This window comes from Pleurodeles waltl, chromosome 3_1 (genome assembly GCF_031143425.1).
Source record: "Pleurodeles waltl isolate 20211129_DDA chromosome 3_1, aPleWal1.hap1.20221129, whole genome shotgun sequence".
NCBI lineage: Eukaryota > Metazoa > Chordata > Amphibia > Caudata > Salamandridae > Pleurodeles > Pleurodeles waltl.
This window is the reverse complement of record NC_090440.1, coordinates 30,070,196-30,096,748: the sequence shown is the minus strand read 5'-3', so window position 1 is coordinate 30,096,748 and position 26,553 is coordinate 30,070,196. Positions and strand designations below refer to the sequence as shown.

The 26,553-nt window shown below is 50.5% G+C and overlaps 1 protein-coding gene across 2 annotated transcripts in view; it reads right to left on the bottom strand.

Annotated features, from left to right (window-relative positions):
• The window catches only part of LOC138283718 (astacin-like metalloendopeptidase), a 728,958-nt gene that overhangs the window by 66,934 nt on the left and 635,471 nt on the right, over nt 1–26,553 (bottom strand). The window lies entirely within an intron of this gene.

Below are 26,553 nucleotides of genomic sequence, written 5' to 3'. Positions count from 1 at the left end.
GCACAATATTCAATACCCAGGCGTCTGATGTGATGCGTAGCCACTCGTCCAGATGATTTGAGATACTTCCCCCTACCGGAGTGGCTAACGGAGGAGGGGGAAGCGAAGATTCAGGGCTTAGACGCGGGAGCCTGGCGAGTTGTCTGGGTTTGCGGTGTGTAACGACCCCTTGTCACCTTTCGTTGTGTCAAGAAGGTTCTTTGATGCTGTTGGTGCTGCTGGGGTCGTGAAGCCATCCACTGCGGCGCCTGATACCTGTGAGTGAACAGCCTTCGTTGGTAGGGACGGAATGTTTTTCGCTGTTCCCTTGGTCGTTCGATGCCTACCGCTTTTAAAGTGTCCAGCTCAGATTTCATTCTTGACATCTCGTCATCGGCATGAGAGCCAAACAAGGTGGAGCCTGAGAAGGGTACATTTTGAATTCTCTGCTGTGCCTCTGGTTTGAGAGATGTCAAGCGTAGCCAAGCGTGTCTTCTTAAAGCCACTCCATGAGCGTAGTTATGTGCCGATAGCACCGAAGAGTCAGCAACAGCACTTATCACCTGGTTGGAGACCATGGCACCTTCGATCACGATCTCCAAGAAATCTTCTGTTTTGTCTTTAGGTAGATGCTCCGCAAACTGTAGAATAGAGTCCCAAAGAGCCCGATCATATCTACCTAATAAAGCAGTAGCACTGGTTGCTTTCATTGTGATGGCTGCGGTAGAGCATACTTTACGACCTGCGGCATCGATCTTTCTGCTCTCCTTGTCCGGAGGCGAGGAGGAAGACGGGGAAGTAGAGTATAACTTATTTTCCACTACTATAACCACCGAGTCCGGCACTGGATCTGACCTTAAGAATAGAGGGTCTTGCTCCGGTGGGCGATACTTTTTTATAAGCCTGGAAGGAGCCGTCTTAGTTGTGGCCGGTGTCAGAAATATATCCATTGCCGGTTCAAGAAGACCCGGGACCAGTGGAAGTAAAGGTCTTGAGGATGTTCTCTGATGTAAAGTCTCGAAAATCACTGGGGTCGTTGGAGCGGGTTTAGTTTGGTAGCACAGTGTACCAAGACCTCTTGGAAAGGGTTCACGTCATCTATGGGGGCACTCTCGGAGACGGTGAGTCCGACAGGGTTGGAGAGTAATCCTGTGTGGAAGAAGAAGAATGTCTATGACGTGAATGAGAAGATCTTTGAACTGACTCATGTCGATGGTGTCGAGAGGAAGAAGAGCGTCTCGAGGAATGCCGGGAATGTCTTGCGGATTCCGCTAGAGTCACCGGGACGGACTCTGAGGGAGGAGCCGGAGGAGGAGCTGTAGGCACCACAGGTGTCTACAGCACAGGTGACTGCTGAGGAGACGGCTGAGGTGAAGTTGGAAGAAGAATGAGCGAGGCCGAGGATTCTAAGGTGGTATAAACCCTTCTAGGCCTCTTTGAATGTCTCCTCGACGTCGACACACTCCTCGACGTAGAAGTACAGTGACGGCGGGTGCCTCTCGGCGTTGATTCTCCTCGTCGCTGAGATCCTCTCGACGGTGACCGTCCCCGACGTCGGTGGGACGACGGCGAGCGTCTTCGACGGCGAGCACTTTCCCTCGACGTCGATGGTCCTCGTCGTGTCGACGGCGACCCGGACCAAGACCTTCTTGACAGCGAGCGTCTACGCCGTCTCGCCGGCGAAACGGCTGTCGACGTCGAGCGATGCCTCTTTCTCGACGGTGAGCCGGTCCTCGACGGCGAACATGTTGGCGCCGTTCCCGGTCTCGACGTCGTTGCCCTCGACGTCTTCGGAGACCTATGTCGTTTTTGAGCAGGTCTGGCAGATGTTCCAGAGGAAACAGGGGGAGCCCTGGTAGAACTCTGACCTTCTCCTCGCTCTGTGGCAGATTGACCACTTCTTCTCCTGTCCTCTCTTGCCTGTAGTTGAATTTTCTCCCTGTCGCGAAGAGTTCTTCTGGAGAAAGTTCTGCAGATGTCACAGGAGTCAGGTTTGTGACTGGATGGTAGGCAAATAATACAGACCTGGTGTGGGTCTGTTTTAGCCTTTTTTCTGCCACAAGAAGGACATTTGTCAAAAAGGGAAGGCATTCTAAAGATAGAAAAACCTTAAATTTCTGTCAGAACTTGGCAGGAAAGGCTAGCAAATGTTCACTCAAGATGAAAGACGTCGAGTGAAATCGAAATTCAAGAGGTTTTAATTGAATTTTCTGTCAAAAAAGCTTTGTGAGGTAGAGCTCAATGCTTCAGGGTCCTGTCAGAAGGAGCCGGAAAAAAGAACTGAGGCAACTGCCTTTTGCAGTGCATGATGGGATACAGGAAGACTTTGCTTTCTTAAAGGCAGAGCTCTATTTACATCCTGTATAATGGCAGCCTATGGGGTACACTGCCCTGCATTGTTTTTACTCTCTTTTGGAAGTGTATATAAAGTTTGAGAATGTATTTTTTATTACATTTCTAGAATAAATGTATTTTTGAAGATGTATTTACACTGCAGCTGTCGTTCTTTCCAACAATTTGGTCTGTGTAGCTCTTCACATAGGGTGCACAGTGTTATTCTTAAGTGATTTTGACAGGCCTTTTTAAAAGGGCTGCTATCTGCACTTAAGAATATATATTTCAGATCAGTGCTCCGGGGTCCCCGCAGGCGCGCTGAACTATTCAGTGCTTATACATACATGGAAATCCCCTACGAGAGAAGAGGTGTTTCTAGCAGCTTAGGCTGATAGAAGGTAGCTATAGCAGAGCAGCTTAGGCTGAACTAGGAGACATGCAAAGCTCCTACTATACCACTGGTGTCATATGCACAATATCATAAGAAAACAGAATACACAGATATACTAAAAATAAAGGTACTTTATTTTTATGACAATATGCCAAAAGTATCTCAGTGAGTACCCTCAGTATGAGGGTGCCAAATATACACGAGATATATGTACACAATACCAAAAATATGCAGTAATAGCAAAAGGAAGTAATGCAAGCAGTGTAAAGTTACAATAGATTGCAATAGGAGCACATAGGTATAGGGGCAACACAAACCATATACTCCAAAAGTAGAATGCGAACCACGAATGGACCCCAAACCTATGTGAGCTTGTAAGAGGGTCGCTGGGACTGTAAGAAACCAGTGAGGGTTAGAAAAATAGCCCACCACAAGACCCTGAAAAGTAGGTGTAAAGTGCACCTATAACCCACAGAGAGCACAGAAGTCTTTATAGGGGGATTCTGCAAGGAAGACCAACACCAGCAAGGCAACAACAGTGGATTTCCGGACCTGAGTACCTGTGAAACAAGGGGACCAAGTCCAAGAGTCGCGACAATGTCGAGAGTGGGCAGATGCCTAGGAAATGCCAGCTGAGGGTGCAAAGAAGCTGCCACCAGATGGAAGAAGCTTTGTGTTCTGCAAGAACGAAGAGGACTAGGAACTTCCCCTTGGAGGATGGATGTCCCACGTCGTGAAGAAGCTTGCAGAGGTGTTCCCAAGCAGAAAGACCGCAAACAAGCCTTGCTAGCTGCAAGGGTCGCAGTTAGGGTTTTTGGATGCTGCTGTGGCCCAGGAGGGACCAGGGTGTCGCCACTTGGATGAGGAGACAGAGGGGGCACCAAGCAAGTCAGGGAGCCCTCACAGAAGCAGGCAGCACCCGCAGAAGTACTGGAACAGGCACTTAGAAGAGGAGTGAACCGGAGTCCACCTGAAGTCAGAAAAGGGAGTCCCACGACGCCGGAGGACAACTCAGAAGGTTGTGCACTGCAGGTTAGAGTGTCGGGGACCCAGACTTGGCTGTGCACGAAGGAAATCCTGGAAGAGTGTACAGGAGCTGGAGCAGCTGCAAATCACGCGGTACCCAACAATGCAGTCTAGCGTGGGGAGGCAAGGACTTACCTCCACCAAACTTGGACTGAAGAGTCACTGGACTGTGGGAGTCACTTGGACAGAGTTGCTGAGTTCCAGGGACCACTTCGTCGTGCTGAGAGGGGACCCAGAGGACCGGTGATGCAGTCTTTTGTTGCCTGCGGTTGCAGGAGGAAGATTCTGTCGACCCGCGGGAGATTTCTTCAGAGCTCCTGGTGCAGAAAGGAGGCAGGCTACCCCCAGAGCATGCACCATCAGGAAACAGTTGAGAAAGCCGGCAGTATGAAGCGATACAAGGTTGCAGTAGTCGTCTTGGCTACTTTGTTGCGGTTTTGCAGGCGTCCTGAGCAGTCAGCGGTCAATCCTTTGGCAGAAGGTGAAGAGGGAGATGCAGAGGAACTCTGATGAGCTCTTGCATTCGGTATCTGAAGAATTCCCCAAAACAGAGACCCTAAATAGCCAGAAAAGGAGGTTTGGCTACCTAGGAAGGAGGATAGGCTAGTAAGAAAGGTAAGAGCCTATCAGAAGGAGTCTCTGATGTCAGCTGATGGCACTGGCCACTCAGAGCAGTCCAGTGTGCCAGCAACACCTCTGTTTCCAAGATGGCAGAGGTCTGGAGCACACTGGAGGAGCTCTGAGCACCTCCCCTGGGAGGTGCAGGTCAGGGGAGTGGTCACTCCCCTTTCCTTTGTCCAGTTTCGCGCCAGAGCAGGGCTGGGGGATCCCTGAACCGGTGTAGACTGACTTATGCAGAGATGGGCACCATGTGTGCCCATCAAAGCATTTCCAGAGGCTGGGGGAGGCTACTCCTCCCCAGCCCTGACACCTTTTTTGAAAGGGAGAGGGTGCAACACTCTCTCTCTGAGGAAGTCCTTTGTTCTGCCTTCCTGGGCCAGGCCTGGCTGGACCCCAGGAGGGCAGAAACCTGTCTGAGGGGTTGGCAGCAGCAGCTGCAGTGAAACCCCGGGAAAGGCAGTTTGGCAGTACCCGGGTCTGTGCTAGAGACTCAGGGGATCATGGAATTGTCTCCCCAATGCCAGGGGTGACAATTCCATGATCTTAGACATGTTACATGGCCATGTTCGGAGTTACCATAGTGACGCTCTACATAGGTATACGTGTGTAATGCTGTCCCCGCACTCACAAAGTCCGGGGAATTTGCCCTGAACGATGTGGGGGCACCTTGGCTAGTGCCAGGGTGCCCACACAATAAGTAACTTTGCACCCAACCTTCACCAGGTGAAGGTTAGACATATAGGTGACTTATAAGTTACTTAAGTGCAGTGGTAAATGGCTGTGAAATAACGTGGCCGTTATTTCACTCAGGCTGCACTGGCAGGCCTGTGTAAGAATGGTCAGATCTCCCTATGGGTGGCAAAAGAAATGCTGCAGCCCATAGGGATCTCCTGGAACCCCAATACCCTGGGTACCTCAGTACCATATACTAGGGAAGTATAAGGGTGTTCCAGTATGCCAATGTGAATTGGTAAAATTGGTCACTAGCCTGTTAGTGACAATTTGTACAGCAGAGAGAGCATAACCACTGAGGTTCTGGTTAGCAGAGCCTCAGTGAGACAGTTAGGCATCACACAGGGAACACATACATATAGGCCACAAACTTATGAGCACTGGGGTCCTGGCTAGCAGGGTCCCAGTGACACATAACAAACATACTGACAACATAGGGTTTTCACTATGAGCACTGGGCCCTGGCTAGCAGGATCCCAGTGAGACAGTGAAAACACCCTGACATACTCGCAAACAGGCCAAAAGTGGGGGTAACAAGGCTAGAAAGAGGCTACTTTCTCACACCGCCGACGTCAAGGTAGTCGTCGCCGACGATGGTCTCGTCGACGAGGTGGTGGAGACGGTAGATGTGAACACCGTCGTCATCGTCACGGTCGTCGACGGTGGTGTCATCATCGACTTAATTTTTATGGATACCTTTTTAGAGGTAGAAGGCTCTGAGGAAGGAGAACGGCGGGACGACTCCTTCTTTTGACGAGGAGAGGATGGTTCAGAAGAAATTGAGCCTTGTAAGCCTTTTGCACCTTATCTATGATGTAATTTCTGCTGCTTTCTGGATCTTTCCGCCTGGCCCAGGTCCTCAGATTTGGACCTTTTGTGTGGCCTTTCTGACCCACTCTCCGCACCTGAAGGACAGGATTTTGCCTGTAACCATGTCAGAAGTCTACCCTCAAGGTCTCTGAGGGTCTTTGTGGAGAAAGTACGGCATATCTTGCAGTCCTTCACCTGGTGTTGTGGGTAGAGGCAGTATAAGCAGTCTTTATGTGGATCATCCACATGGAGCCTTTTCTTGCCACAGGTCTTGCAAGGGCGGAAAAGTCCTTTTCTAGAAGAATCTGACATCCTTAGAGTTTTCTTGAGAGAAAAATAGTTCTGAAGAAGCAGAAAACTGAGCAGAGCTCAGGGAGACTCCCTTCACACGACGGGCAGTAGAAAATCTGAGGGAAGGAGCTTCTCTGGAGAGTGTTCTAGAGGCTGCTGGTACCTGATTGGCCAGCAGCCAGGTTTGGGTCCTTTTCACAAAAGGACTTAGATAGGCTATATGAGTGACTGGTGTTACCATTATAGCCTTTAAAAAAAATTATTGTTGCTTTTTATGTACTGTGGGTCTCCCACTTCGACGATGGGGATGATTCAAGCATGTGAATTTATGAAAGATCCAATACTGGATAAACATCGATTTTGACGTGGTGAATATAGGGATACAGTTCCATACACTAGTAGTTTATAAAGAGAAGGCATTTTGCCTTTATTTTAATATCTTACACTTCTTCATCTCCAGTCTGATAATTCACTGGCTGCAGGTGCTCCAAGTGCCACACAAGATGGTGAGCATGTCAGCCAAGATAGCCAGGGCTGATGGCCAGGATACATTTCTACATGATGCAGCTGGTCTGGAAGGTAGTGCAGGCTAGCAAGGGATGCTAGTTGAGTTAAAATAGGGTGTGGTTGATGTAGTCATGAGGATCAGGCAGTGTGCAAGACATGGAAATCTACATGTAGGAAACTAGCTCTTTGTATAGTGGAACAAAATGAGGTACACTGTGCCAAGGGTCCAGACAAACCCCTGAGGTATCACAGAGGCACAAATTACATCTCAAGTGCTCTCTTTTGTGGTAGAGTGGTCGAGTAGTTAGGCATATTGGAGGGTAGAGTTGAGCATGGAAGGCACATACTCACATGTAAGTGAGACACACACTCAATAAAGAAATCAGACATCAATTTCTAAAACTAACACAGACTTTTATATAAACTTTGATGCCAAGATCACCAGTATCTGGAGAGTACATTTCGAGATATAGGCCCTCATTACAACATTGGCGGTAAATCCCGCTTACCGCCATGCAGAAGACCGGCAACACACCGCCGCGACCGCGGGATTCCGCCACAGCTATTACGACCCACAGCTCGGAATCTGCCAAAATCTAGACACCCACACAAGTCCGCCACACCAAAGGTCAGTGATAAACTGGCGATAACAAAACCTCCACCGTCATGCCAACAGGAATACGCCCACACTATCACGACCCACGAATCCACGCAGCGGTCTTTCAATCGCGGTATTCCATTGGCGGTACACACCACCGCGCTCAAAATACACACGCATTTACAAAACACAACCACATTGGACAAATCGAAATACACACACCTGATACACATATACACACCACTCCCACACACCCAATACAATATAAAACACACACCCACATTACCCACAAAACCTTACAACCAAAGATTTGGGAGAACAAAAGAGACAGAAAAGCAAAGACCACACCAGCATACAGAGGCACACAACACCATTACTCATACTCAACCACGCACAAAGCAACACACGCCCCTAAACATCACCCCACACATCACAACACACACCACCTCACACATCACACACACTGCCCCATGGCACCGCAAAGACACCCCAGGTTTTCTGAGGAGGAGCTCAGGGTCATGGTGGAGGAAATCATCTGGGTAGAGCCAAAGCTATTCGGATCACAGGTGCAGCACACCTCCATAGCTAGGAAGATGAAGCTATGGCGCAGAATCGTGGACAGGGTCAAAGCAGTGGGACAGACCCAAGAACACGGGATGACATCCGGAAGAGGTGGAACGACCTACGGGGGAAGGTGCGTTCCGTGGTCTCAAGACAACACATCGCGGTTCAGAGGACTGGCGGCGGACCCCCACCTCCTCCCCCACAACTAACAACATGGGAGGAGCAGGTCTTGGCTATACTGCATCCTGAGGGCCTCGCAGGAGTAGCTGGAGGAATGGACTCTGGTAAGTGAAAACTTTAACTACCATATCCCCCACCCTACCTGCATGCTATCAAATACCCCCACCCTCTTCCTCACCCCCATCACTCCAACTCCTCACATATGTCCCACTATCACAAACCACACATCCCAACACCAGGCCCTGCATGCAACAACAGAGCATGGACACCCATCACCAATGCATGTCGACTACACATACCCACACAGATCCCCAAACCAAATATCACACAAGGTCCTACACAAGAATGTAAGCACTGGGGTACAGGGTCACCCACCCATTGCACACCATGGCACACACAGATGCAATAATCATGCCTTTACACCCCTGCAGGACCCCTACCCAATGTCACCGGACAGGAGGTTCCAGACATGTCTAGTCCCCCCACAGAAGAGGCCCACAGTGATGACAGCAGCTCTGTCCAACTGGATCTAGATAACCAGCCTGGCCCATCTGGGACCTCAGGACAGTCAGTTCCCCTGACACAGTCACAGGCTACCACAGAGCCTCCCCCCTCAGGAAACACCAGCACAGCACCCACATAGCGGGCCCATACCTCTGTCCCCAAGTCACATCAAGCAGCAGTGTGTCCACCACTACAGGGACCCCAGGCAAACCCACCACCCCAAGAACAGCAGGGACCTGGGGGCAGTGGCAGTGGGCACACGGTTCAGGGGGACAGAGGAACAGGAAAACCGGGGAACTGGGAGGTCTGCTGTGCGACAGGGGGAGGACAGGCCCAGGGAACCCACTCTCCACGAGGCCCTCTCCAACATCATGGGAGCGTACCATCATTCCCAGGAGACGATGGCAACCGTACCGGCAAAATTTCAGGAGACCCAGCGGCTGCAGGAGGAACAGTATTTGGGGTTCAGGGAGGAACTCTAATCCATCAATACCACCCGGGGCACCATTGTAGGGGTGCTGAAGGAACTTGTGAACACCAGGTGGGACACTGTGGCACAACAAGGGGCCCCTGACACTAGCCTGGATGATGAACTGCCCACCACCTCCGCTGGCGCTAGTGGACAGGAGCCACCGCCACAGGACCATAACACCAGCACCCCACCCCCTGCAGATGGAGAACCACCCCGCAAGCGGTCCCTGAGATCCAGGAAAAAGACAGAGAACAATGCCAAGACCCCCGCCAAGAAATGAGACCACCCTGATTGTCATCCTTCTGTCCCACTTTGTCACCCTGTCCATCCTTAAACTGCCCTAGCTCCACTTCCTATGCCCCTTTGGTCAATGCACCTGTGAGACAAATAGACTGGACTCTGCCATGGACATTCCTCCACCATCACCCCTGACCACTTTAAAACCACCTCCACCATTTTGCACTTAAATAAACACCCTTGATTCACAAAACAATCTGGATTCAGTCTGTGCTTTCACAAATATGCATTTGCAATAACTCAGGAAAATACCAATGTCCATTCAATTTGTCAACATACCTATGTCACACAGCTCTAGTCCATGAGGTAACATACCAGAGGTCACACAGTGGGACCCACATCTGTGAAATGGAAAGGCAAAGTTACAAGTCAGGGCCCATACACTGGGTGAAAGTGACAGACAGATGATAGGTCTTACAATTTTATCAGATGTAGGAGGCAGTGATGTCTTCTTACCTGTGTCTCACTGGAAGTATTGCTGGATCATGTTGTTTGTGTTGTCTATGTCCTCCTCTTCTGCCTCCTCTTCTTCACTGTCCACAGGCTCCACAGCTGCCACAAGACCCCCTTCTGGACCGTCCTCCTGCAGAAAAGGCACCTGTCGTCGCAAAGCCATGTTGTGCAGCATACAGCAGGCCACGATGATCTGGCACACCTTCTTTGGTGAGTAGTATAGGGAGCCACCTGTTAAATGGAGGCACTGGAATCTGGCCTTCAGGAGGCCGAAGGTCCTCTCTATGACTCTCCTAGTTCGCCCAGGTGCCTCGTTGTAGAGTTACTCTGCCCTTCTCCTGGGATTTCTCACTGGGGTCAGTAGCCATGACAGGTTGGGGTAACCAGAGTCACCTGCAAATGTCGAGGGACAACTGTTAGACACACACTAGCCCTTAGGGACAACCCCAGACCCAGACAACTATTCACACGGTATAGGGTCCTTGTCCTCACTTATTAGCCACACACGGTGCCTCTGGAGTTGCCCCATCACATAAGGGATGCTGCTATTCCTCAGAATGTAAGCGTCATGCACTGAGCCAGGAAACTTGGCGTTCACATGGGAGATGTACTGGTCTGCCAAACACACCATCTGCACATTCATAGAATGGTAGCTCTTCCGGTTTCTGTACACCTGTTCACTCCTGCGTGGGGAGACCAAGGCCACATGTGTCCCATCAATGGCACCTATGATGTTGGGGATATGTCCCAGGGCACAGAAGTCACCTTTCACTGTAGGTAAATCCTCCACCTGAGGGAATACGATTTAGCTGCGCATGTGTTTCAGCAGGGCAGACAACACTCTGGACAACACATTGGAAAACATTGGCTGAGACATCCCTGATGCTATGGCCACTGTAGTTTGAAAAGACCCACTTGCCAGGAAATGGAGTACTGACAGGACCTGCACTAGAAGGGGGATTCCTGTGGGATGGCAGATAGCTGACACCAGGTCTGGCTCCAACTGGGCACACAGTTCATGGATTGTGGCACGATCAAGTCTGTAGGTGACTATTACATGACTCTTTTCCATTGTCGACAGGTCCACCAGCGGTCTGTACACTGGAGGATGCTGCCATCTCCTCACCTGCCCCAGCGGATGTGCCCTATGGACGAGAACAGCGAGCACAGAGTCAGTCAACACTAAGGTAGGAAAAATACAATTTTCTTGTACACATTTGTCAATCCGCTATGTGCCTGTCTCTGTGTGTATGCAAGGCCTAGATATGTGTGACTCATTTAAAATTAATGCCATGTGGCCCCCTGAAATGACGGCTGTCCGACCTGTAATGTGGGACAAGGGGATGTGAGTTAACTGCGCTGGCGTTGTACACCGTCGTGGTAGGCAGTCGAAGACCGCAGCGCGATCCTGCATTGGTTAACATTGGACCCTAAGGGTCCCAGGAGCTAATGACGATGTATGCCATCCGTGATGGAACGGACCGCCGCAGACGTGACCGCCATTTTCTGTCTGTTCAATCACTTGATACCTGATCTTTGACAGGAGAGGACCTACACTGCAAGTGCTGCTGTGACCTCAGTCTGGAAGCGACGATGGCTCATGTGTCTGGGGAAAGGGCCCATGCCTTCACATCGAAGGAGTTGGACAAACTAGTGGATGGGGTCCTCCCCCAGTACACACTACTCTACGGTCCTCCAGACAAACAGGTGAGTACACTGTGAGCATGCTGTATGGGCAATGCCTGTTTGGAGTGGTGTGGATGGAAGATACGGGTGAGGGGGGAATGAGGCCTGCATGATCGGATGGTGAGTGTATGTGCGTCTGGGCAAGGGTGGTAACGTGGGCCAATGAATGTAACGGTCCGGACGGTTACAGTTTTTCCTTTTGCCCTATACTATTCCTCTAGGTCAGCCCCCACCAGAAGAAGGATATTTGGCGTGCCATCGCCAAGGATGTCCGGACCCTGGGGGTCCACCACAGATGGAGCACCCACTGCCGGAAAAGATGGGAGGACATTCGCCGATGGAGGAAGAAGACGATGGAGGCCCGGCTAGGGATGGCCTCCCAACGTGGGAGGGGTGCCCGTCGCACCATGAACCCCCTGATGTTCCGGATCCTGGCGGTGGCGTATCCGGAGTTGGATGGGCGCTTGAGGGCATCACAGCAGTCACAAAGGGGTGAGTACCGTCACATCCATCTGACTCTGCGCGCATTGGAGGTGTCTGGGTTGGGGAGCTGGGCAGTGGGTTCCTCTAGACTAGGGCGACCTTTGTAGTCAAGGACCCTTTGTGAGGCAGGCTAAGTGGCACCCCAACCCCACCAGTGGTATCAACACCTAGTCAGGGTCCTGTGACTTCAAGGTGTGCAGCAATCGGGCATAGGCCATGTACCCCATGTCCCTGTGATTAATTAGGGAACTCTAAGTGCATGGCGTAGTGCAGAGGGCTGCTGTGTCTGTAGTGTCCGTCAACGGTAGCGGTATTGCATGCACTGAACATGTCTTTCTTCTTTCTCCCCCCCCCCTTTTTGTGGTCTCCCTGTTCTTGTGTGTTTTAGCATCATCAGGCCGAGGAGCTGTGCCACAGGAGCAGGAGGGAGTTGCCCTGGAGGCTGAGACAACAGAGTCAGAAGTCACCAGTGGGACGGAGGGCGAGGGGAGCTCCACGGCGGGAACAGGAGCAGAGACCAGCGACACCGACTCCTCCTCTGATGGGAGCAGCCTTGCGGTGGCGGGCCCCTCTGTGCCCACCGCATCTACAGGTACAGCCGCCACCCCCCCTACCAGCCCCGCCCTCCCAGCAGCCCCTCAGCGTGTGTCCCGTGGCCGCTCACCCAGGAGGGTGAGCATCTCCTTTGCCCCAGGCACCTCAGGCCCTGCCCCAGTCAGCCCTGCTACCCTCAGTGAGGAGGGTATTGACCTCCTGAGATCCCTCACTGTTGGGCAGTCAACCATTCTGAATGCCATCCAGGGTGTAGAGAGGCAGTTGCAACAGACCAATGCATACCTGGAGGGAATTCATTCTGGCCAGGCAGCCCGACAGAGAGCATTTCAGCCGCTGATGACAGCCATTGTCCCTGTGGACAGCCTCCCCCCTCCAACTTCCTCCACCCAGACCCAATCCCCAGTACCTCAGTCTATCCCAAGCACACCATCAGACCAGCATGCATACACCTCAGCACACAAGGGTGGCTCTGGCAAACATAAGCACCACACATCCCACAGGCACTCACACAAGCATCATACCCATGCAGACATGCCAACATCTACTGCCTCTACAGTGTCCCCCTCCTCCACGTCTCCACTCACACCTGCATGCACTACTTCTTCAGCCACTACCTCCATCACCAGCACACCCATCACCACACACCGCTCACGTGCAGTCACCAGCCCCACTACCATTCACACATCCCCTGTGTCCTCTCCCAGTATGTCTGTGAGCCCTCCTCCCAAACTACACAAACGCAGCCACACACCCACCCAACAGCCATCCACCTCACGAACACCTCCTACAACCACTACCTCTTCCTCCACTCCCAAACCCCTTCCATCTACCCGTCCCAGTGTGTCTAAAAAACTTTTCCTATTAAATGTTGACCTCTTCCCTACACCTCTCCCCCGTCCATCCCCTAGGGCCTGCCTTTCCAGGTCCCAACCCAGCACCTCAGCCACCACATCACCGGGCACAGTGGTGCAAGAAAAATCCGGATTCTGGAGTGCGCCAAGTAACAGGGCTGCCATTGTCCCAAGGAGCGAGTCCAAGGACATTCCCCCACCTCCAAAACAGAAGAAGTTGCCCACATCCCGGAGGGGAAGGCCAAAACACCTGCCACCAAAGGCTCAGCCAAGACAACAGTTGGGAGTGGCAAGACAGCTGCGCCACCATCCAAGGTGGGGAAGGGCCTGAAAAAGAAAGGCAAGTCAATGTCGCCTCCAACCTGCACGGCAGACAAGACTGGCACATGCACTGCTGCCACGGGCACCGCCGCCAGCACCCAAGGTACTGAGCCCTTCACCAGCACTGCTGACAATCAATCAATCAATCAAGGTATTTATACAGCGCGCTACTCACCTGTGAGGGTCTCAAGGCGCTAGGGGGGGGTCACTGCTGCTCGAAAAGCCAGGTCTTGAGATGCCTCTGGAAGGCGAGGTGGTCCTGGGTGGTCCTGAGGTGGGCGGGGAGGGAATTCCACATCTTGGCCGCCAGGTAGGTAAAGGATTTCACCCCTGCGTTGGTTAGGCGGATGAGAGGGACGGCGGCGAGAGCGAGGCTGGTGGAGCGAAGTTGGTTGACGGGTGGGCGTGTAGAAGGTGAGGCGACGGTTGAGGTATTCGGGTCCCTTGTTGTGGAGGGCTTTGTGTGCGTGGGTGAGGAGCCTGAAGGTGATCCGTTTGTTGATGGGTAGCCAGTGCAGGTGTCTCAGGTGGGCGGAGATGTGGCTGTGGCGGGGTACGTCGAGGATGAGGCGTGCCGAGGCGTTTTGTATGCGCTGAAGACGTTTCTGAAGTTTTGCGGTGGTTCCTGCATATAGGGTGTTTCTGTTGTCCAGGCGGCTTGGGCGAGGGCGTGGGTCACAGTTCTTCTGGTTTCGGCGGGGATCCAGCGGAAGATCTTTCGGAGCATGCGAAGTGTGAGGAAGCAGGAAGACTAGACGGCGTTGACTTGCTTGGTCATGGTGAGAAGGGGGTCCAGGATAAATCCGAGGTTGCGTGCGTGGTCTGAGGGGGTCGGTGCGGTGCCCAGGGCCGTGGGCCACCAGCAATCGTCCCAGGCGGACGGGGAGTTTCCGAGGATGAGGACTTCCGCCTTGTCTGAGTTGAGCTTCAGGCAGCTGAGTTTCATCCATTCTGCGGCGTCTTTCATTCCATCATGCAGGTTGGTTTTGGTGGTGGCTGGGTCTTTGGTAAGGGAGAGTATCAGCTGGGTGTCGTCGGCGTAGGAGATGATGTTGATGTGTTTGCGTGCGATATCGGCGAGGGGGCTCATGTAGACATTGAAGAGAATAGGGCTGAGCGAGGAGCCTTGTGGGACGCCGCAGATGATCTCGGTGGGTTCCGAGCGGAAAGGCGGGAGGTAGACTCTTTGAGAACGGTCCGAGAGGAAGGAGATGATCCAGTCCAGGGCCAGTCCTAGGATACCGGTGGAGCGGAGGCGGGTTATTAGGGTGCAGTGGCAGACGGTGTCGAAAGCAGCCGAGAGGTCGAGAAGGATGAGGGCGGTTGTTTCTCCGTTGTCCAATAGGGTTCGGATGTCGTCGGTGACTGTGATGAGGGCGGTTTCCGTGCTGTGGTTGGCCCGAAAACCGGACTGGGAGGGTTCGAGCAGGTTGTTGCCTTCGAGGAAGTTAGTCAGTTGTTTGTTGACGGTCTTCTCGATGACTTTGGCCGGGAAGAGGAGGAGCGAGATGGGGCGGAAGTTCTTCAGGTCGTTGGGGTCCGCTGTAGGTTTTTTCAGGAGAGCGTTGACTTCCGCGTGTTTCCAGCTCTCGGGGAAGGTGGCAGATGCAAACGAGCTGTTGATGATGGTCTGGAGATAGGGGGCGATGCTGGCGTCGGCTTTGTTGAAGATGTAGTGTGGGCAGGAGTCCGAGGGGGCACCGGAGTGGATGGTGTTCATGGTAGTTTTGGTCTCTTCGGCGCTGATGGGTGTCCAGGCGTTGAGGGTGATGGCTGGGGCTGTGAGTTCCGTGGTGGTCGGCAGGATCTGTGGACCGAAGCTGTTGTGTAGGTCGGTGATCTTTCGATGGAAGAAGGTAGCGAGGGAGTTGCAGAGTTCTTGTGAGGGTGTGATGGAGTTGGAGCTGGCGTTGGGATTGGAGAGCTCTTTGACGATGTTGAAGAGTTCTTTGCTGTTGTGGGTGTTCTTGTCCAGTCTCTCTTTGAAGGATGCTCTTTTGGTGGCGCGGATCAGTTGGTGGTGTTCGCGGGTGGCGTTTTTGAGGGCTGACATATTTTCTGTGGTGTGTTCTTTGCGCCAGGTTTTTTCAAGGGTCCGGCAGGCTCTCTTGGAGTCTTTGAGGGCGTCTGTGAACCATTGGGGTTTTCTGGCGTTGGTCTGACTTGGGAGGCGTCTGAGGGGGGCGAGGTTGTCAGTGCAGTTGGTGATCCATTGTGTGAGGCTGAGGGCTGTGTTGTTGGCGTCGGAGGTGATGGCAGGTTGGTTGTGGTTGAGGGTGGAGAGTAGCTGTTCTGTGGAGACTGTGCCCTTCAGCAGCACCGCAGTCAGTGAGTCCGCCACCAGCACCACCGCTTATGACACCGCTGCCAGCACCGAGGTCAGTGAGCCCGCCACCAGCACCGCCGCTCATGACACAGCCGCCAGCACCCAGGTCAGTGAGCCCACCACCAGCACCGCTGCCCAATGACGGCCGCAAGCACCGCCGCTACTGAGCCCGCCGCCAGCACCGCCAGCGGCCACGCCACATCCTGAGCCAGTGGCACCACCGCAGACATGGCTGCCATCCCCAGTGGTCATTCGTACAAGGCTAGTGGTCAGTTCCAGGGGCCTGGGGAGCTTCCATGTTGCCCCACCGTCAGTGGACTGTCACATCCACTACCTCAGTCCTTGGCAGGATGAAGCACTCTGGGCACCAAGCCCCCTCCAGAACCAGTGGAGAAAGGCATCCAATACCTCTGTCTTTGGCAGGATGAAGCACTCTGGTCACCAAGCCCCCTCCAGAACCAGTGGAGAAAGGCATCCACTACCTCAGTCCTTGGCAGGATAAAGCACTCTGGGCACAAAGCCCCCTCCGGAACCAGTGGAGAAAGGCATCCACTACCTCAGTCCTTGGCAGGGTGAAGCACTCTGGGCACAAAGCCCCCTCCAGAACCAGTGGAGAAAGGCATGCACTACCTCAGTCCTTGGCAGGATAAAGCACTCTGGGCACAAAGCCCACTCCAGAACCAGTGGAGAAAAGCATCCACTTGAGAGACTGTGGCTTTGCACTCCCCAGAATACATCAATGGGCAACCCACCCACTGGAGAGACTTGAGAGACTGTGGCTTTGCACTCCCCAGGATAAAGCAGTGGGCAACTTACCCACTGGAGAGACTTGAGAGACTGTGGCTTTGCACTCCCCAGGATAAAGCAGTGGGCAACCCACCCACTGGAGAGACTTGAGAGACTGTGGCTTTGCACTCCCCAGGATAAAGCAGTGGGCAACTCACCCACTTGAGAGACTTGTGAGACTGTGGCTTTGCACGCCCCAGGATACATCAATGAGCATGGTGCCCCCTCGTGGAGCTGGCGTCGTTCACTCATCCGGCTGAGGTGCCCCCCCTTCCCTTCCCCCTGAGGTGCATGTTTTTTTCCAACTGATGCCCCTGCAGTGCTCTCTCCGTTTCGATCGGGTATTTTGCGTGGGCCTTGCCCATGCATTTTGGGCCCAGTGGTCCACGGACTATATTGGTGCAGTACCTGGACTTGAATTCTTGGTGTACATATTTGTTTATAGTGTATATAAAAGTTTGACTAATGGATTTTACATGATTACAATCATTCAACTCATTTCCTTTTGTCCTTGCGTTCTTCCAGGGAGGTTTGGGGGTGCAAATGTTATGTTTCAGCATGTATTGGTGTGTGTGTTGTTGTGGGTGAGGGTGGGGGTGGGGGTGTTGCGTGTTGTGTGTGTGTGTGTGTGTGTGTCACTCTCTTTCACTCCCCCCTCCCCTGTGTTGTAGGTGCAGTACTCGCTGTCGCCGCCGTCGTTCGTGCTCCTGGTAGAGGAGCAGGAAGATAATAGCAGGGATTATTTGGAGTTCAGGCTCCATGGCGTCCTGGTTCCTCGTGGGTTGTGTAGAGGTGAGTGTTTCCCTTTCCAAGTCCTGTTTCCGCCGTGTTTTTGTTCGCGTTGAATCCGCCCCGGAAAAGGTGGCGGATTGGCCTGTCATAATAGTGTGGGTGGTATATTGTCTTCCGCCTGACTGTTGGCGGTGACTGCCATGCTGTTTGTCTGTACCGCTGTGGCGGTCGGAGTGTTAAAGTGGCTGTCTATGTTGGCGGTTTCCGCCATGGTCATAATCCTATTTTTTTTTCCGCCGGCCTATTGGCGGTATTACCGCCGCTTTAACACCGACCACAAGGGTTGTAATGAGGTAATAAGAGTTCTTAAAGTGCGGTAATGTTATCTTAATGGGGGGAAAAACCTGTACTACATTTGGACACTTTACAGCGACTTACGGACTGTTTTCTGAGACTTAAGGTGAGTAAGGGGCAAGGTCCAAGCCCACACCAGTAGGTCATCTCATGAGGCTTTGGGGCGTCTGGTTGCAGAGATGTGTTCCGGCATCAGGTGTCCCATTCACTTCAATAGGGAATGGTCCAGTCACAAAGTTGCTACAGGGATGGAGTGGAAGATCAGTCAAGGGGAACCCACAGGTGGACTCGACCTTTGAGGTGCTTAGGCATGTGGAGACACCGCCAGTACACTCCTCTTCAGCCTGCAGGGCATGGGTGCAGTGGTGTCTTCACACGTTGGGTCCGGTGCTGGAGTCCCTCGCGCTTGCAGGGTTGCCCGCAGAAACAGTTTGTAGGCATGGACTGGGGGTCCAGTCTGGCCAGGTCTCACAAGGCTGAGACGTGGAGGCACCCTTGGTCGTCTTCTCCTTAGTCTGAGGCAGATGGGTGCAGAGGTGTCCTGAGGCGCTGGTCTTTGTCTCCTGTTACTCACAGTTGCAGGGGGTCTGCAGAAATTGTCTGCAGAAGCCGTCAGGAAGTCCACAGTGGGCGCACTAAAGGTGGGCTTTGTCTGTGGAGGGCCTGGGGACCATGCTGACACCACTGGCCCGGGGGCAGTGGTGAAGTCTGGTGTCGGGTTTTTGCCAGTCCCAGTCCTCTCAGGTTTTTTTTGGGTGCCTGCGGATGCAGGGGAGTGTCTCCTCTACTCGAAAAAGCTCTTCTTGGCAATTAATGAAGCACTGGCAGCTCTCCCAGTTTCTTGGAGGCAGCAGCGGCAGGACAGATCAGTTGCTCCTCGAAGGTTGGGTGTGACAGGCAAGCCAGCAGCGTTGGTGCCAAGTCAGTCATGCTCCTCAGGTCAGGGGTTCAGCAGGTTTCTTGTCCACTTATTTTTTGTGTCTAGCGAAGATCTTGTATCAGGGGGTCCCCTAAATACTAAATTTAGGGGGTGTTAAGAGGAGTGAAGGGTAGCAGCCAATGGGCTACTTACCCTTGTGGCCACTACACCCCTAGATCAGTGGTTCCCAACCTGTGGTCCGGGGACCCCTGGGGGTCCGTGAAGCCTCCTCAGGGGGTCCGCGGCTGCTTGAAAACTTTAATAATATTAACAGTTTAATTCCCCAGCTTTCAGTAATGACTCATTGGTGGGGTCCCCGGATTCCAATAATGATTCAGTGGGGGTCCCCGGGTTCCAGCACTAAAAAAGTGGGGGTCCACAGAAGTCAAAAGGTTGGGAACCACTGCCCTAGATGATTCCTTCTTGTGGGGAGTAGGCATCACCCTGTACAGAGTTCCTAAATTCCACCACACACAAGAGGGCAGAATTTCCTATGTCGTGTCCACTCCAGGCTATTTACCGTAGGGGTGTGTCCAGCCTGGAAGGACGATACGCCTCCTGCATAGCTAATTTCCTGCCTGTCCAGGTGCCAGTTGGGCCCTGGGGTAGGGGGTGTTGGCATCCTCCTTCGTGGAAAGCTAGTTCGGCATACCAAAAGCGGTGGGCTTCTTTCAAGCTCCCTGCCTAGGAATGCAGATTTGAGGGGCATCCCGTTGGGAGTGGTGTGTTAACAGAGCAGACTTTGTTTCTCACCTATAGAGAGCGGAGGCTCTCACCCTGGGAAGTCAGATTCTCATCTGTTGGTGGCAGACTGGCCAGAACTGGTCAGTGAGCTCACCAGCAGTTGGTAGGTTTTCAGGTGGCACCTCTAAGGTGTCCTCTGGGTGCATTTATTAATAAATCCATCACTGGAATCAGGGAGGGTTTATTAATACCAGATGTTTCATACCCCTGGTTTCAGTGAAGCCATCATGTAGCTAGGGAACTGATACTGACCAGTGTCCACCACATGTATTTAAAATGGCTTCCCTGTTCATTTACTATGTCTGAGAATTGACAAAGAAATAACAGGGGCATATCTGCTCTTGCAGATATACCCACACATGTGATATAATGCACCCTGCCTTAGGGCTGTAAGGCCTGCTGCAGGGGGGACTTACAAATATTACATGCAGTGTTTAGGGGACATGGTGCCCTGTGTGTGCACTATGTTGTCATTTCACTTTTAAGGATCACCTTGTCACGCAGCCTGCAATGGCAGTCATGCAGGAGTTTGGTGCTGGGTCCCTTAGAGTGGCACAAGGGATGCTGCAGCTCTCAAGGCCCCTCTTCAGTGCTCATGCCCTAGGTTCCAGGGGTTACTAGGGACTTACAGAGGTGCTAAAGGGCCCATTTGACTAAATTAGTGTTAACTGGAGATATAGGAGGAGAATCAGTGGAGGATCTCACAGTGAATTCTGTTCAAGATTTCACAGTAGCTCATAGGTCCAGTAGGACTAGCGGGTAGACGTATTTTTTTATCTGTGAGGAGGAGGCCATTAATGATTTGTAAGGTAGCTGACGCATGCCATGAAGCTGGATTCATAGTCATGCAGACCATGTTGGCAGTGATGTGGTCGTGGACTTTTGAGTTGACTGCTTTTAAAATTATTTTACAGATGAATGGTTGATGAAGGGTGGGCTCGTAATTGCTGAAGTTTTCTGGGTCTTATATGGGTTTATTCAGGGGAGGGAGTATCGCACCTGTCTTGGGGCCTTCTTGGAAGATACCTTAAGTGAGGGAGGTATTAACAAAGTTGAGTAGATGTCAGAGGGCTTATCAATCGATGAATCATGACTTTTCCTTGCAGCACACACAATTACAGAGTCTGGCAAAGGATCGGATTTAATAAATAATCTTGCTCCATTGGTCTGTATGTTTTATGGAGGTAAAATGGGCCTGTCTTCACTGAAACGGGGCTCATTCTATTACAGGCGCTACTAATCCTTGAACTAGAAGGAGAGAGCTAGCTGATGAACAGTGATGTAATTTCTCAAATATAACTGACGTTGTTGTAGAAGTGAAAGGCAAAAGAATACTGAGTTTGTTATTGATGAGAGAAATCCTGGATTGAAACTCAGTTACTGAATATATTCTAACTCTTACTATGTAAGATGAAGAATAAGATGAAGATAAAGTTTCTGTCCTAGGAGTATGCAACCTTTCTGATGGATGATACCTCCTAGAGTGCTTGGAAAGATGACAATAACGGGAACGATATCTAGACTGCTGTTTGGACTGTAATCTTACAGTAGAATGTGATACCCGACTTGAAATCCGGGCTGTCCTTGGCATAACTCTCACTATGGTAATGCTTACTCTTGGTCGTGGGACTACAGCTGGTGTTACAGGTACAGCATAGGTCAAAGGTGGCTGAGGTAGAGAAAATGTTGTTTCGACCGGTGTGGCTGACAGCATGGGGATTACCAGGTATGCCTGTGCCCCGGCCCCACCTCTCACCGTTGCAAATATCTCAGCTAGTAGTTTTGTGTTTTTAGCATTCTTTGCTGCATCGTCTGTCTACATTTTGCCTTGCTCAGCTCATAGCCTGGTGACTACTTTTGTCCGGGCTTTTCTGAAGTTTTTTCTGCATTCTTAGAGCCATGAGAGCCTGAAGATGAGGTTGGTCTGTGGACTCCTGTGCTCTTGCAGTCTCTGAACTAGGAAGGGTTGTGGGGGAGACACAAGGGTTAAGCCGCCCCCTGCTCCATGTAGGTTGGAAGTGGGGGGTGCAGAGGGTGCTACTGGTGCCCACTGCAGGGATACAGATTGCCACTGCATGACATTATTAATATGACTCAGAGGTAGCCCGCTGCTCAGGGATTTCAATACCGGATTGCTCTGGTGGCTCCAAGTCCCCCAGAAAAGGTGTGATGTTGTAGATGTGGAACTTTTCCAGTCCTTTCCAGTTTCCATCTCCTGAAGACTCCTAGAGGTTTCATTACAGGCTACACTAAAAATGCCACCTGTTCCACTCACTTCATGGAAGACATTAAAGTACCATGGTACCGCCACGGTTAGTAGGCACAGTGAGGGCGAGTAACTGAATCTTTGGCAAGGCCAAACAGCTCCTCTAAACTGATATTTTTTACTGACTCTTTATTCTCGCTACTTGTCTTTTTTACCGTTACCTGCCATTTATATTTGTAGTCTTGGCGATGTAAACCTGCTTTTTTTGCTTTCCATGTTTTACCTAAAAAAGTTTCTATTTACTTTAACTTCAGCCTCGACTTATTTAGCACAATAAAACACCCCACTTAAATAGTGAACCCTGGAGGGGTTTCTGCGCAGATGATTATACAATGCGTTTTTAAATCGTACTGTTGTATTAAACAGTACTTCAGATGTATCAAAACGATAGAATACGTTCTCTAAAAATATATGCAAATAAAGCTCCTTTAGACATAGGGCCAGATGTACAAAGCATTTTTCAAGTCACAAACGGCGAATCTGGCAGTTTGCGACTTGAAAAATGCTTTTGGGGATGTACAAAGCCCAAACTACGATTCTGTAACTTGTTACCGAATCACAGTTTGGGTTTTGTGATTTAGGAAGGGGCATGACAAGGGCATCCCTTCCTAATACCGAATCCAGATGGTATGTATTATTGTTTTGTGACCGCGAATGCGGTCACAAAAAACAATCGCAGTTACCACCAGTTTCAAACTGGTGCTAACCCATTCGCAAAAGGGAAGAGGTCCCAATGGGACCCCTTCCCCTTTGTGAATGGCAGCGAAAATATTTTTTCAGAGAAGGCAGTAGCCCTATGGACCACACTGCTTGCTCTGAAAAAATGAAAAGAAAACTTTTCATTTTTGATTTTGAAATGCATCTCGTTTTCCTTTAAGGAAAACGGGCTGCATTTAAAAAAAAAAAAAACTGCTTTATTCAAAAGCAGTCACAGACATGGTGGTCTGCTATCTCCAGCAGGCCACCATCCCTGTGAGGGCGGCCATTCCCAAAGGGGTCGCAAATTGCGACCTACCTCATGAATATTCATCAGGTGGGTCATTTGAGACCGAAATGGGAATCACAAACAGTGTCATTGACACTGTTGTACATCAGCTTTAACGACTCGCAAATTGCGAGTCGCTATGACTTGCAATTTGCAAGTCGCAAAACCTGAATTTCGTACATGTGGCCCTTAGTTACTTGTAAAGTATTACAGTTTATTTATGGACATCCCACTCCACAGCTTGGCAAGAAATACTGATAGAAGCCTGAACCTCTAAAAAATTATTTATGCATGATCAACGGAACCTCCTGAGCACGGACCGGTCCCAGAGTCAATCGTATTACTTAGTTCCTCTTCTTTATTCTTTCTGAATAAAGACAAGGACCTACAAATAAGATAAAAGAAAGAAATCAGGAACAACATCAAAACTGAAAATACCACAGGAAATGACATGATTTCATGCTCCCTAACATTCAACATCAATGCAAAATGGTATCTGTAGGAAAGTACCCTCTTTCTTGTCATGGTTACCCCCATTTTCTGCTTGTTGTCAGTGTGTTTGACTGTGTTCACTGGGATCCTGGCTTTAGTGATGGTGGCGCCCTGTGCAACAGTCTTTTTTGGTGCCCCAATCCAATGACCAACTCCTCGGATTCACTTACTACCACCTGGTAAATGTGCCCTTCATATCCACATAGCCCCCCTTTCACATTCCTTTTTTTTTAAAGAGCTTGTTAGGTCTGGCTTTACTATTCCACTTGGTTATCCATGTAAGAAAACAAGTTACTTACCTGCAACTACAGTTATCAAGTATTGGTATCTTTCATAAATTCACATGCTTGAATCATCCCCGTCGTCGAAGTGGGAGTCCCACGGTTCATAAAATAGCAATAATTAACAAATACATTTTTTTTGCCATAGGCTATAATGGAAATACCAATCACTCATATAGCCTATCCAGGTCCTTTTGTGAAAAGGACCCAAACTTGCCTGCTGACCAATCAGGCACCAGCACCCTCTAGAACACTCTCCAGAGAAGCTCCTTCCCTCAGATTTTCCAGCACGAGAGTGAAAGATTATAACCTGAGAGGAAATGCGAGCATCCAAGGGGAGGAGGGTGGGTCGCATGTGAATTTATGAAAGATACCAATACTGGTTAACTGTAGTTACAGGTAAGTAACTTGGGGCCAGATGTAGTAAGGTCCGAATTTGCGATTCAGGAATTGTGAGTCGGTGCGACTCGCAATTTCCGAATCGCAAATTCGGATGTAGAAAGGTGTCTCAGACACCGTCTGCGACTCACTATGGGGTCGCAAAGACCCACCTCATTAATATTAATGAGGTGGGCCGCATTTTGCAACCCCATAGCGAGTCCCTGCACTCACAGGGATGGTGGCCTGCTGAAGTCAGCAGACCTCCATGTCTGTGACTGCTTTTTAAATAAAGCAGTTTTTTATTTTTATTTTGCAGCCCGTTTTCCTTAAAGGAAAACGAGTTGCAAAATAAAAAAAATAACGAAACCATTTGGTTTCGTTTTTTCAGAGTAGGCAGTGGTCCATTGGACCACTGCCTGCTATGAAAAAACCTTTTTGCCCACATTCACAAAGGGGAAGGGGTCCCATGGGGACCCCTTCCCTTTTGCGAATAAGTTACCACCAGTGTGACACTGGTGGTAACTGCGAATTGCTTTGCGACCGCATTCGCGGTCACAAAGCAATTCTGCATTGCGATGCGAGTCGCAAATAGGAAGGGAACACCCTTTTCTATTTGCAAGTCATATTCACAATTTGCGAGTCGGTACCGACTTGCAAATTGTGAATGAGCATCACGTTAGGCTGTTTGCATGCCGCAAACTGCGATTTTCACAGTTTGCACCATGCAAACAGCTTCCTACATCTCGCCCTTGTTTTCTTATCCAGTATTGGATCTTTCATAAATTCACATGCTTGAATCTGAATAGTCAGCAGTACTGTTGATAAACATTATACTCGCAGTGGATGGAGGGTGCGAGCATGGAAATCCTTTACAACCAATATAAAATAGTTAGCTCATAAATCTTGCATTATGAACTTCAAAGAAATATAAATACTTCTAAGTACATATACACATATACTGAACATTCGTGTTATAAATACACATATATATTCATATACCTAACTACATACATACTTATATAGAAGCATGTCAAAGTATATAGGATGGAAATCATGGCTATTTGCATATCAAACCATTTCTATATAACCAAGGAAAGGTCTCACCTTAATGAAAGAGATGACTTAGAACAGCTTGTCCTACTAGAGAGTCGGTTCTCTGCGATGACTCCAAACAATAGTGCTGTGTAAAGGAGTGCGTGGTTTTCCATGTCGCAGCTTGACATATCTTATCCAGGGCAATACCCTGAAACAAAGCAGCCGATGTGGAGACTGCTCTCGTGGAGTGGGCTCTCGGGCGCCTAGTCAACGGTTTTCCTGCCTTGGTGTGACAGAACTGGATTGTAGAGGAAATCCACCGGGCTATAGTGGCCTTGGTGACTCCTGCTCCTTGTCGTCCAAGAGAATAAGATACCAACAGTTGATCTGATTTCCTGATTTGTTTGGTACTTTGAAGGTAAAATTTGAGCCATCGTTTGATGTCCAAAGAATGTAGAGTGTTTTCTTCGATTGTAGTTGGGCTTGGAAAAAAGGTTTGTAGTATCACAGGCTCATTGAGATGGAATGAAGATGGCACCTTGGGAATGTATCTGGGGTTGGTTCTGAGCATAACAAAGTCATCAGAAAAAAACAAAAAAGGTTCTTTAGTAGTGAAAGCCTGTATATCACTGACTCTCCTGGTGGAAGTGAGAGCAAGCATGGTTGCCACTTTCCATGTGATGTACTTGAGTTCCGCCCTGTGAATAGGTTCGAAAGGAGCTTTCATGAGCTGAGACAGGACTATATTAAGGTGCCACTCTGGCGGAGGTAGCCGCACCGGAGGGAAAGTGTGGAAGAGTCCTTTCATAAACTGCTTAATGATTCTGGATGAGCCGATGGAGGGCATCTCAGCCGATCGCTTATAGGAGGCTATAGCTGCTAGGTGAATCTTGACTGATGCATGACAAAGACCAGCCTTGGAGAGTGTGAGAAGGTACGAAAGAATTTGTTCAGGCTTAATTTGTAATGGGTGGAAGTTGTTCTGAGAGCACCAAACACAAAATCTCTTCCACTTGAGTTTGTACGTCTTATTTGTGCTCTCTGCTCGTGCCCTAGATAATATCAGTCTGCATTCCTGATCGATGTTCATATCGTGAAACTCTCTGTACTCAGGAGCCAAGCATGCAATTGCAGAGAAGTTGGATCGGGATGAAGGATTAGACCCTGATTCTTCGTGAGAAGGTTGTGGTTGCAAGGAAGGCAGACTGGATTGGCCACGGACCGGAGTAGGAGCTCCGTGTACCAGTACTGTCGGGCCATCTGGGGGCTATAAGAATGATCTTGCAGCATTCGGACTTCATTTTCTTGAGGAGCCTGGGAATCAGAGGGATGGGGGAAAAGCGTAGGCAAAGATCCCGGACCATCTCATCAAAAGAGCATTTCCCCACGACCCGGGGAGTGGGTATCGACTGGCGTAGAACTGGCATTTGGCGTTCAGGTTGGTGGCAAACAAGTCTAGGATCGGCTAACCCCATCATTGGAAGATGCCGTCGAGTATGTTCTGGTTGAGTTCCCACTTGTGGCAGTTGTCGTCCGTCCTGCTGAGAGAGTCCGCTAGGGCGTTGTTGACCCCTGGCAGGTGCTCCACTCTGAGGCA